Genomic DNA, 10,131 nt, shown 5'->3' with positions numbered 1-10,131 from the left:
GCCCTCCCCATTTTCAATGGAAACACAGAACGTTTCATATTTCTTTTCTTTTCTTTTTTTCTTTTTGAAATGGAGTCTTGCTCTGTTGCCTAGGCTGGAGTGCAGTGGTGTGATCTTGGCTCACTGGAACCTCCACCTCCCAGGTTCAAGCAATTCTCCTGCCTCAGCCACCCGAGTAGCTGGGATTACAGGTTCGTGCCACCATGCCCAGCTAAGTTTTGTCTTCTTAGTAGAGATGGGGTTTCACCACGTTGGCCAGGCTAGTCTTGAACTCCTGACCTCAAGTGATTTGCCCACCTCGGCCTCTCAAAGTGCTGGGATTACAGGCACGAGCCGCCGTGCCCAGCCATTTTATTTCTCATTCCTCTGTAAGAAGCCCCCGACACAGGCTTCAGGTGAAATGGCAACTGGTCCCCAGCTTCCTTAACCAGGAGACAGTAGGGCATGGTGGGGATTTGGGTGAGCTGGAAAGCCCAGGCCCTGTCTTACAGCCTGTGAGTCACCAGACCTTACAATTTCAGAGAAGACTTTGCAATTCCAGAGAAATATGGACTTTGATGTCAAATATCTGTTTTTCAATTTGGCAGCCAAGTCAAGAACATCTTTAAACATCATGTAAAGCCAGCAAAATTTAACTGTGGCTAGGCAGGTGTCTCATGTTTGTAATCCCAGCACTTTGGGAGGCCGTGGCGAACGGATCACTTGAGGTCAGGAGTTCAAGACCAGCCTGGCCAACATGGTGAAACCCCGCCTCTACTAAAAATACAAAATTTCGCTGGGCATGGTGGTGCATGCCTGTAATCCCAGCTACTTGGGAGGCTGAGGCAGGAGAATTGCTTGAACCTGGGAGGCAGAGGTTGCAGTGAACCGAGATTGCGCCACTGCACTCCAGCCTGGGTGACAGTGCGAGACTCTGTCCCTCTGTCTCTCTCTTTGTCTCCTCTCTCTCACTCTCTCTCTCCATATATATATCTATATATATCTGCAAAGCTATATATGTCCTGCGGGCCAGTAGTATGTGAATTGGAAAACAGAGGGCAAGAACCAGGGCTGTCACAGTCACCCCTGTGTCTCCAGAACAGTGACAAAATAAAGGAAGGATGAAGGAATGTACTCATTATTTTCTTTCCTCTCCCTCCCTCTAGCCATGTTTCTCTCTTCTCTGACTCCCCAAGTTTTATCACCACCATGTTCCAGCTCAGATGTCACCTTCTCCGGGAAGCACGCTTACCTCCAAGCTGAGTCAGGAGTTCCCTCTGCACTCTCGGACCCAGCACTGCCCACTCTGGGTTTTTACCATGTGGGGACGGGTCTTTCTCTCCCACTGGACTCTGAGCCCCAAGAGGGCGGGGCAGAGCCAGGGCTGTCTTGGTCACAGCCATGTCCCTAGCATTGCCCAACGCTGGTCAGAGAGTAGGTACTCGGGGAGTGTTTGGAAGAGTGAATGAATGAATGAACAAGTGAGCAGAGAAAAAGCGCAGGACTTTAGGACAGAAGCGGGCCTGCGGTACAAGGAAACCAGGTGTGAAAAAAGGAGGCGTTCAGGGGGTGAGAAGTGTGGGATGGGGACTGGGGACCCTAAGAATGTCCAACCCAGTGGGGAGGAGAGGAGAGAGGCTAGTGGAGGGGTTCAGGGAGCACTGGAGTACCCCTGTCAGCGCTCTGTTACCTCCTAGCTTTGCGACTCTGAATAAAGGACTTCCTTTGGCTCAGTTTCCTCATGGGTATCATACAAGTAGTCAGCTGCCTTCTGGGGCCGTCGAGACCATTAAGTTCAGGATCGATCGTGGAGGAGACAGCACTGAATACTTACCTCCTCTGAGGCTTTGGTGGAGTCGTACTCACTCCACGTCCACCCCTACCCCCAACACACGCACTCAGAAGGAATGAGAACGGACACAGCTTCCCCCACGGTGGCCCCAAGCTCTGTGCGTACTTCAGTCTCCCTGAAAGCACAGGCACTGCCACAGTTACCAAGTTTATTGGATCCATACTTTGGCAGGGGAGGGTAAGCTGTCTGGAGGGTTCACAGCAGAACACAAAAGAGGCGCTTGTCGCGGAAGGGGTTCTCCGCGGCAGGTACTGGCGTCACCAGCGGATCATCTTTTGCATGCGTTTCGCAGAAAGCCAGGAGTTCCGCTGCTGCCTGCGACACCTGCGAGCACCCGGGTGGAGATGTCACCGCCCTGCTCGGTTCCTCAGCGCCGCCCACTTAGGCCCCACCTCTTGCCCGGTCCCCTCCTCCCACCCTGCCCCGTCTCATACAGGCCCCTCCCCCTGTCCTACCCCGCCCCTCGTCCTGGCCCCTCACCTGTGATGCCTCTCCTCGTCTTGGCTCCGCCCCCTTTCCTGCCCCGCCCCTCGTCCTGGCCCCTCCTCCTGCCCTGCCCCGCCCCTTGCCCAGCCCTCTTCCTAGGGGCATCCTTGCACTATGGCTCCGGGCCGACACAGCCCGGGACAGACCGCAGGCCCAGAATCCCCGCCCTGCTCCCCACCCCGACCCAGCACCTTCATGCGGTCGATGTTCACCTCCAGCTTCAGCTGTTCCACCGTCTTGCGGGCCTCGGCAATCTTGGCCATGTTGTTGGACATGGTTGCGGCGGGGAAGGGTTAAAAGACGCGCGGGAGTTGAGGCTGTGGGAGTAGGTTAGGATATGTCTGGGTCCCGAGGTGGGGGCGAGGGGACGGACCCGGTAACAGGTGCGAGGGTGGAAGGGTGCGCGAATGGGGTGGCCAGGAGCTGGTGGAGGGAGGGACAGATGAGGGGGACAGGAACAAGAGGAGCGATGCAGGGATGCACGGATGGAGGTACCTAAGGCAGGTGGGGAGAGAGCAGGGAGGGGCGAGGGAGGGAAGGAGGGGCGCACAGATGGGAGGCTGAGACAGAAGGACAGGGCCACAGGTGCTGGATCAGAATCCAGGTGTCCTCACCCCCCGGGGGCAGAGCGAGAGCCAGGAGGGGGGCCCCTCCCCAGGCCAATTAGCGGTGGCTCCAGGGAGAACTGGGAATTAAGATCGCGGCGGGAGGGGCACAGAGGGGGACTCATTAGGGCCTTGGCAGCAGCTGCCCCCTCCGCCCCCCTCAGGGAGCCCCCCCACCCCAGCCCTGGCCACCTCAAAGGCTCTTCTGCTCATTAGCAGCCAGGGGAGAGGGTTGGGGGAGCCCCACCGAGGAGAGGCCTATTGGATGGACAGAGGGACAACGGGACGCGCAGAGACAGAGACAAAGTAATGGAGGGAGAGACTGAGGCACTGGAGAAATGAAGAGAGGGGGAGGAATAGAGAGAGGGAGAGATTGGGGAAGGAATGAAGTGATGGAGGAGAAAACAGAGGGACAAATGAAGGGGGGAGCAAGGAACAGGGTGATACAAGGCGACTGGCACCGAGGGGACAAAGGGACCGAGGGGACAGAGCAGGGGAGCTGGAGGAAGGGGGTGTGGGGTGGGAGAGAATGGGGACATGAAGGGAGAGGGTGTGGGGTGGAAGAGGATGGAGAGATGGAGGGAGGCGGTGTGGGATGGGAGAGAATGGAGGAGATGGACGGATGGGGTGGGAGAGGATGGGGTGATGGAGGCAGGAGTTGTGGTGTGGGGTGGGAGAGGATGGGGTGATGGAGGGAGGGGGTGTGGTGTGGGAGACGATAGGGGAGATGGAGGGAGGGAGAAAAGAGAGAGAAGGGGAAATGGAGGAAGGGGGGATGGAGGAAGGAGCAGAGAGACACCAAGGGGATAAAGGGACAGAGACGGGGAGATAGAGGGGCAGAGGCAAGAAGGGAAGGAAAGAGAGGGAGATGGAGGGGTTGGGGAGAGATGGAACTAGAAAGTGGGAGAGAGGAACACAGCGAGAGACAGGCTGATGAAGACATAGAATTCATTCACTCACTCATCCACTCGTTCATTCAATCATTCGCAGGCGGAGAGACGGCGGCCACGGAGCAGGCAAAGGGACCAGCTGTGGGGCCGGGACGGGAGCTTCCTACCTGTTGCTGCTCTGGGCCGGGCTGGTGGCGGTGACAGAGGCTGGGAGGCAGCGTCTGGGTCTCTCCGGCCCGCCCCGCCCCCTCCCCTGGGGCGCAGCCCGTCCGGACCCGCCTCCTCCCGAAGCCACGGTCCCCGCCGCCCCGACGCCTTGGGGCTGCCTCTCTGGGCCCTCTCTCTTGTCTGTCAGTCCTGTCTTTGTCCCTCTCCCTGTGTCTCTGCCGTTGCTGTCCTCTTGTGGGACTCTGTGCCTCTCTCACACTCACTAGAAAAGACAGTCTCTCTAGGTGGGTCCCGGGCCTTGCTGCACTTAATCCACAGTCACACAAACCCTTCCAGTGTGCCCCACAGAGCCTCTCACTCAGCCACACTCGCCCCCTGTCACCCCCCAGCCTCATGCTCACTGTCCCTCACACAGACACAAACTGTCTTGCCCTGTCACATGGTAGCACCACACAACCTCACGAATGACCTTGTTCAACATAACCTCACACGGTCGCCCCAAATGCCACACACAGCCACCAACAATGGCAACCCCAAGGGCTACACAGTCAGATAAATTATCTCAGAGCCCCAAACGTACCAGCAGTTTGCCACAGTGTCACATATAATGTCTCCAAATGTCACACACATTTGCATGCTTTTTTTTTTTCTTTTGAGACTGAGTCTCACTCTGTTGCCCAGGCTGGAGTGCAGTGGTGTGATCTTGGCTCACTGCAACCTCCGCCTCCTGGGTTCAAGCCATTTTCCTACCTCAGCCTCCTGAGTAGCTGGGATTACAGGTGCCTGCCTCCACTCCCAGCTAATTTTTGCATTTTTTTTAGAGACAGGGTCTCACAATGTTGGCCAGGCTGGTCTCGAACTCCTGACCTCAGGTCATCCACCCGCCTCAGCCTCCCAAAGTACTGGGATTACAGGTGTGAGCCACTGCGCCTGGCCTTGCATGCCATTTAAACTTCTCTCTCGGTTTCACATCCTGTCCCAGTCTCACACTTTCTGTGTATCATGGTGGCATGCAATTACCCATGCAACCTGTCAAGTACACACTGTTTTATAGTATTTCATAGTAACACCCAGTTGCCTGTCCAGTGACACCCATGGAAGGCCACACACATTCTCACACAGTCTCCTGGTGTCACACGCATCTGACACATTCCCTCCATACACAGTCTGTCCCTGTCACACACACGCGCCCCATCTCCTGGTATCATACCTAGCTACCCACGATGGCTCAGTGTCTCACAGAGTCCCACACAATCTCGCAGCGTTTCACACACTCACTCCCGCCTCTCCATCATCTCTTGCCTTCTACACACAAGGCCTCCCTCACACTCTCGCTTCCGAGTGCCCTGCACAGCCGCACACTCACATGCACTGTCACAACGCTGCCATCTCTCACGAGCTCAGTGTCACACATAGTCACACAGTTTTGTTTTGTTTTTTTGAGACAGGGTCTCTCTCTGTCACCCAGGCTGGAGTGCAGTGGCGTGATCTTAGCTCACTGCAGCCTCCACCTCCCAGGCTCAAGCGATCCTCTCACCTCAGCCTCCGAGTAGCTGGGACCACAGAGGTGCATAACCACACCTGGCGAATTTCTTTTATTTTTATTTCGGTAGAGACAGTGTGGGGAGGGGTCTCCTTATGTTGCCCAGGCTGGTCTCAAAGTCCTGGCCTCAAGGGATCCTCCCACCTCAGCCCCCCAAAAGTGCCAGGATTGCAGCAACGTGCCCGGGTCATGCACTTTTTCACAAGCCATACACAGTGTGGCCGACAAAGACTGTCTGACGCTCACTCCGTCTGTCCCACCTCATGAGAGGCCTTCTGTGTGCCTCTCGTGACACTTGTCCATGCCACCTCTCAGTGTACGCCAGTCATCAGCCTCACTCCCTCTCACACAGAATCTGCTTGTGTGACACACACAGCACCATATGCTCACCATGTTGCACACAGCCACACACACTGCCCCCTCACACGCACCGTCACACACAATCCCTCACTCCCACATATGGTCTCTCAGTGTCCCATACAGAGCCCCAAAGAGTGTCTCTCCCACACCCGATCACACACAACCTTTCATCAGCACACACAGTCACCCACAATCTCTCATCATCACCAGTAATTTTACAGTGTCACAGTCAGCCACATGTCATCTCTGACATATGCAGTCCCACTCAGTCTCTCCTTGTCGCACATAATCTCACATCAATCAGTCACACACAGACTCCCAGCACCACACACCATCTCACCAATACACCACGGCAGTACACACTCATGGCATCACACAGCATCTCACAGCAGTCCACACTCACACAGTTTCCTAGAGTCGCACACCATCTCACGGCAGTACACACAGATCTCCTGGAGTCACACACCATCGCAGCAGTACATACTCGCACACTCTCCAGATGTCGCAAGCCATCTCCCGGCAGTACACCCTCACACAGTGTCCTGCCATTGCACACCATCTCCCGGCAGTACACACTCACACAGTGTCCTGCCATTGCACACCATCTCCCGGCAGTACACACTCACAGATCTGGAGTCACACACCATCACGGCAGTGCACACTCACACACTCTCCAGATGTCGCACGCCGTCTCCCGGCAGTACACACTCACACAGCCTCCAGGTGTCACACGCCATTTCCCGGTGTCACCGCGAACACCAGCGTCCCCCGCTCCCCAGCACTCCCCTTCTGGCACTCACACGCAGCCCCTGCCGGCCACATGAGGGCGCGCGCAGCACGCCCAGGCGCCCACCCTGCCCCGCGAGACCACAGGAGGAGGTGGCCACAGGGAGGAGGGCCCGGCGGGAGATGAAGGGGAGACTCGGGACCAGAGGAAGCACGGCAGGGAGCCAGGGACCGGAGGGAGAGGACAGGAAATGGACGCAGAGAAATTCACAGGCAGGGGAGGGAGATGCAGGGAGAGTCAGAGAGACGCAGGGGGCTATAGGGACACAGATTTAGAGAGGGAACGAGCTAGGGACTCAGAGAGGCAGAGGCGGGGAGGGCGCTGCCGAGAGAGAGACACGAGAGGCAGAGACAGACAGGACACAGAGAGACAGGGGGTAGGAGAGAGACACCCAAGCCGAAACGCAGAGTCAGAGACAGGGACGAAGACACAGACACACAGAGATGGAGGCAGAGGCGGCCAGAGAGACAAAGAGATGCACAGAGGGCGCCTTCCAGTGGGGACCCGACGACGGAGGCGGGGCCTGCAGAGGCGCGACCGAAGGGGAGGGGTCCGGGGCGGGGTTTCTAAGGGGCGTGTCCCTCGGTGTACCTGGGGGCGTGTCCCGATGGATGGGGCTTGGGGTTCTTTCTGGACCTGGAGAAGGCGGGAGCCCTAGGAAGTGGTGGAGGTGGGGAGGAGCGTCTTTACTGCGGACAGCCCACCCTAACTCGGCTTTCACTGCCTGGACAGGGAAGGCAGATGGGCGGGAAGGGGACCCCGACCCGAGTCCCTGGTAGAAATTTGGGTCTCGGATCCTAGCTCCCCTCCCCCCTCCCCTTGTGGGCTCAACGGGGCCAGATAGAGGAGAGAAATCAAGCCCACATCTGGAAAGCATCAGGCGCGCCGGACGTGCCAGGGCCCCAGGCCCGGCTGCGGAAGAGGGGAGGGGAGCCAAGGCGCTCCCCGCCCCCCCATCGGGGTCCGCCGGCGCCGAGGAGGGGCCTGGGCGTGTGCCGAGCCTCTGCGCCTCTCGCAGCTGGTTTCCATCAGCAGTCTGGCCTGGGCAGCCCCCGAGGAGGAAACCCAGCTCAGAGCGGGGGAAGACAGGGTGACGATCCAGTCTTCCCTCCTGCTCCTCTACCGCGGCCAGAAGCTGGGGGATGGGGGAGACAGACAGACAGACACTGCCTGCCGCTAGCGTAGCCTCCGTTCCTCTCCCGAGGTGCAGACCGCAGCAGATGATCTCAGTCCCTGCCCTGTGCCCCAGCCTCATGGCAACTTAGCGCTTGAAGGCATTACGGTCCCCATTTTTTGGAGGAGGATGAAACTGAGGCCCTGGATTCAGATTCCGTTCTGAGGTTATTTATTCAAGAAATCATCAACAAATGACAAGAGAGAATTCCAGGATCCCATACCCAAAGGCCTGGGGGGCGTTTAGAGGGTCTCTCAAACTCAACGCATCCAATACTGAGCTGATTCCATCGACCACATTCGCTCTTACTTTAGGCTTACCCATCTCAAGTGATGATAAACCTTTGAGTTTTTGTTGTTTTGAAACAGGGTCTTGCCTGTCGCCCAGGCTGGAGTGCAGTGGTGTAATCATAGTTCACTGCAGCCTGAACTCCTGGGCTCAAGTGATCCTCCTGCTTCAGCCTCCCCAGTAACTGGGGCTACAGGCATGCACAACCACAAATGGCTTTTTTATTTTTCTTCAGACAGAGTCTCACTTTGTCATCCATGCTAGTGTACAGTGGCACAATCTTGTCTCACTGCAACCTCCGCCTCCCAGGTTCAAGAGATTCTTATGCCTCAGCCTCCCAAGTGGCTGAGATTACAGGCGTGCACCACCACACCCGGCTAGTTTTTTGTATTTTTAGTAGAGACGGGGTTTCACCGTGTTAGCCAGGATGGTCTCGATCTCCTGACCTTGTGATCCGCCCGTCTCGGCCTCCCAAAGTGCTGGGATTACAGGCTTGAGCCACTGCGCCCGGCCCAACCCAGCTACTTTTTTGTATTTTTAGTAGAGATGGGATTTCATCATGATGGCCAGGCTGGTCTCAAACTTTGGCCTGAAGTGATCTACCCTCCTCAGCCTCCCAAAGTGCTGGGATTACAGGCGTGAGCCACTGTGCCCGGCCTAACTTTTCATTTCTTTTAGAGGCAGGGTCTCACTATGCTGCTCAGGCTGGTCTTGAACTGTGAGCCACCGCACCCGGGCTGGGGTCATCCTTGACTCCCTTCCTTCTCTCACACTCCAGAAGTCACCCAGCAAGACATCCTGTTAGCTCTATCTTCAAAGCAACTCCAGAATCCAATCCCTCTCACTTCCTCCACTGTCCCCACTTGGGTCCAGACACCGTTCCCTCCTGCTTGGACTATTACAGTGACCTCTGCATTGACCTCCTGTCTTCTCCCTGTCAGCCTGTTTCCCGCAGAGCAGCCAAAAGGACCCTGTTTCAAACTGTCCCCATATAATAGCAAGTGGGTATGTGGAGCAATCTAAACCCTCACATGCTGGTGGGGATGTAAAATGGTGAAGTCACTTTAGGAAACGACCTGGCAGGCCGGGTGCAGAGGCTCATGCCTGTAATCCCAGCACTTTGGGAGGCCGAGGTGGGCAGATCACCTGAGGTCAGTAGTTAAAGAGCAGCCTGGGCAACATGGTGAAACCCTGTCTCTACTAAAAATGCAAAAATTAGCTGAGTGTGGTGGTGCACGCCTGTGATCCCAGCTACTTAGGAGGCCGAAACAGAAGAATCTCTTGAACCTGGCAGGTGAAGGTTGCAGTGAGCCAAGATTGCACCACTGCATTCCAGCTTGGGTGACAGAGCAAGACTCTGTCTCAAAAAAACAAAACAAAACAAAACAAAAATTTGGCAGTTCCTCAAAAGGTTAAACATAGAGTTAACATATGACCCAGCAATTCCACTCCTAGGTGTATACCCAAGAGCAATAAAAACATACAAAATCTGATATAAAAATGTTCACAGAAGCAATTTTCATAATAGCCCAAAGTAGAAACAATACACGTTCATCAACTTATGCATGGACAAATGGAATGTGGTCTATCCAGACAATGGACTATTAATCATTTGTCAATAAAAGGAAATGAAGTACTAATACCTGCTACAACATGGATGAAAGTTGGAAATAGTATGCTGGCTGGGCGCAATGGCTCACGCCTGTCACCCCAGCACTTTGGGAGGCCGAGGCGGGCAAGTTGCTTGAGCCCAGAAGTTCAAGACTAGCCTGGATAACATGGCAAAACCCTCTCTCTACAAAAAACATCAAAAAATTAGCCAGGCGTGATGGCATGTACCTGCAGTCTCAGCTTCCTAGGAGGCTGAGGTGGGAGGATCACCTGAACAGGAGGTAGAGGCTGCCGGGAGACGTGATTGCACCACTGCTCTCCAACTTGGGCTAAGTGAAAGAAGCCAGTCACTAAAGGTCACATATTGTATGATTCCATTTATATGATA

Source organism: Colobus angolensis, unplaced genomic scaffold (assembly GCF_000951035.1).
Source record: "Colobus angolensis palliatus isolate OR3802 unplaced genomic scaffold, Cang.pa_1.0 Scaffold60, whole genome shotgun sequence".
Taxonomy (NCBI): domain Eukaryota; kingdom Metazoa; phylum Chordata; class Mammalia; order Primates; family Cercopithecidae; genus Colobus; species Colobus angolensis.
This window is presented reverse-complemented; position numbering follows the sequence as displayed.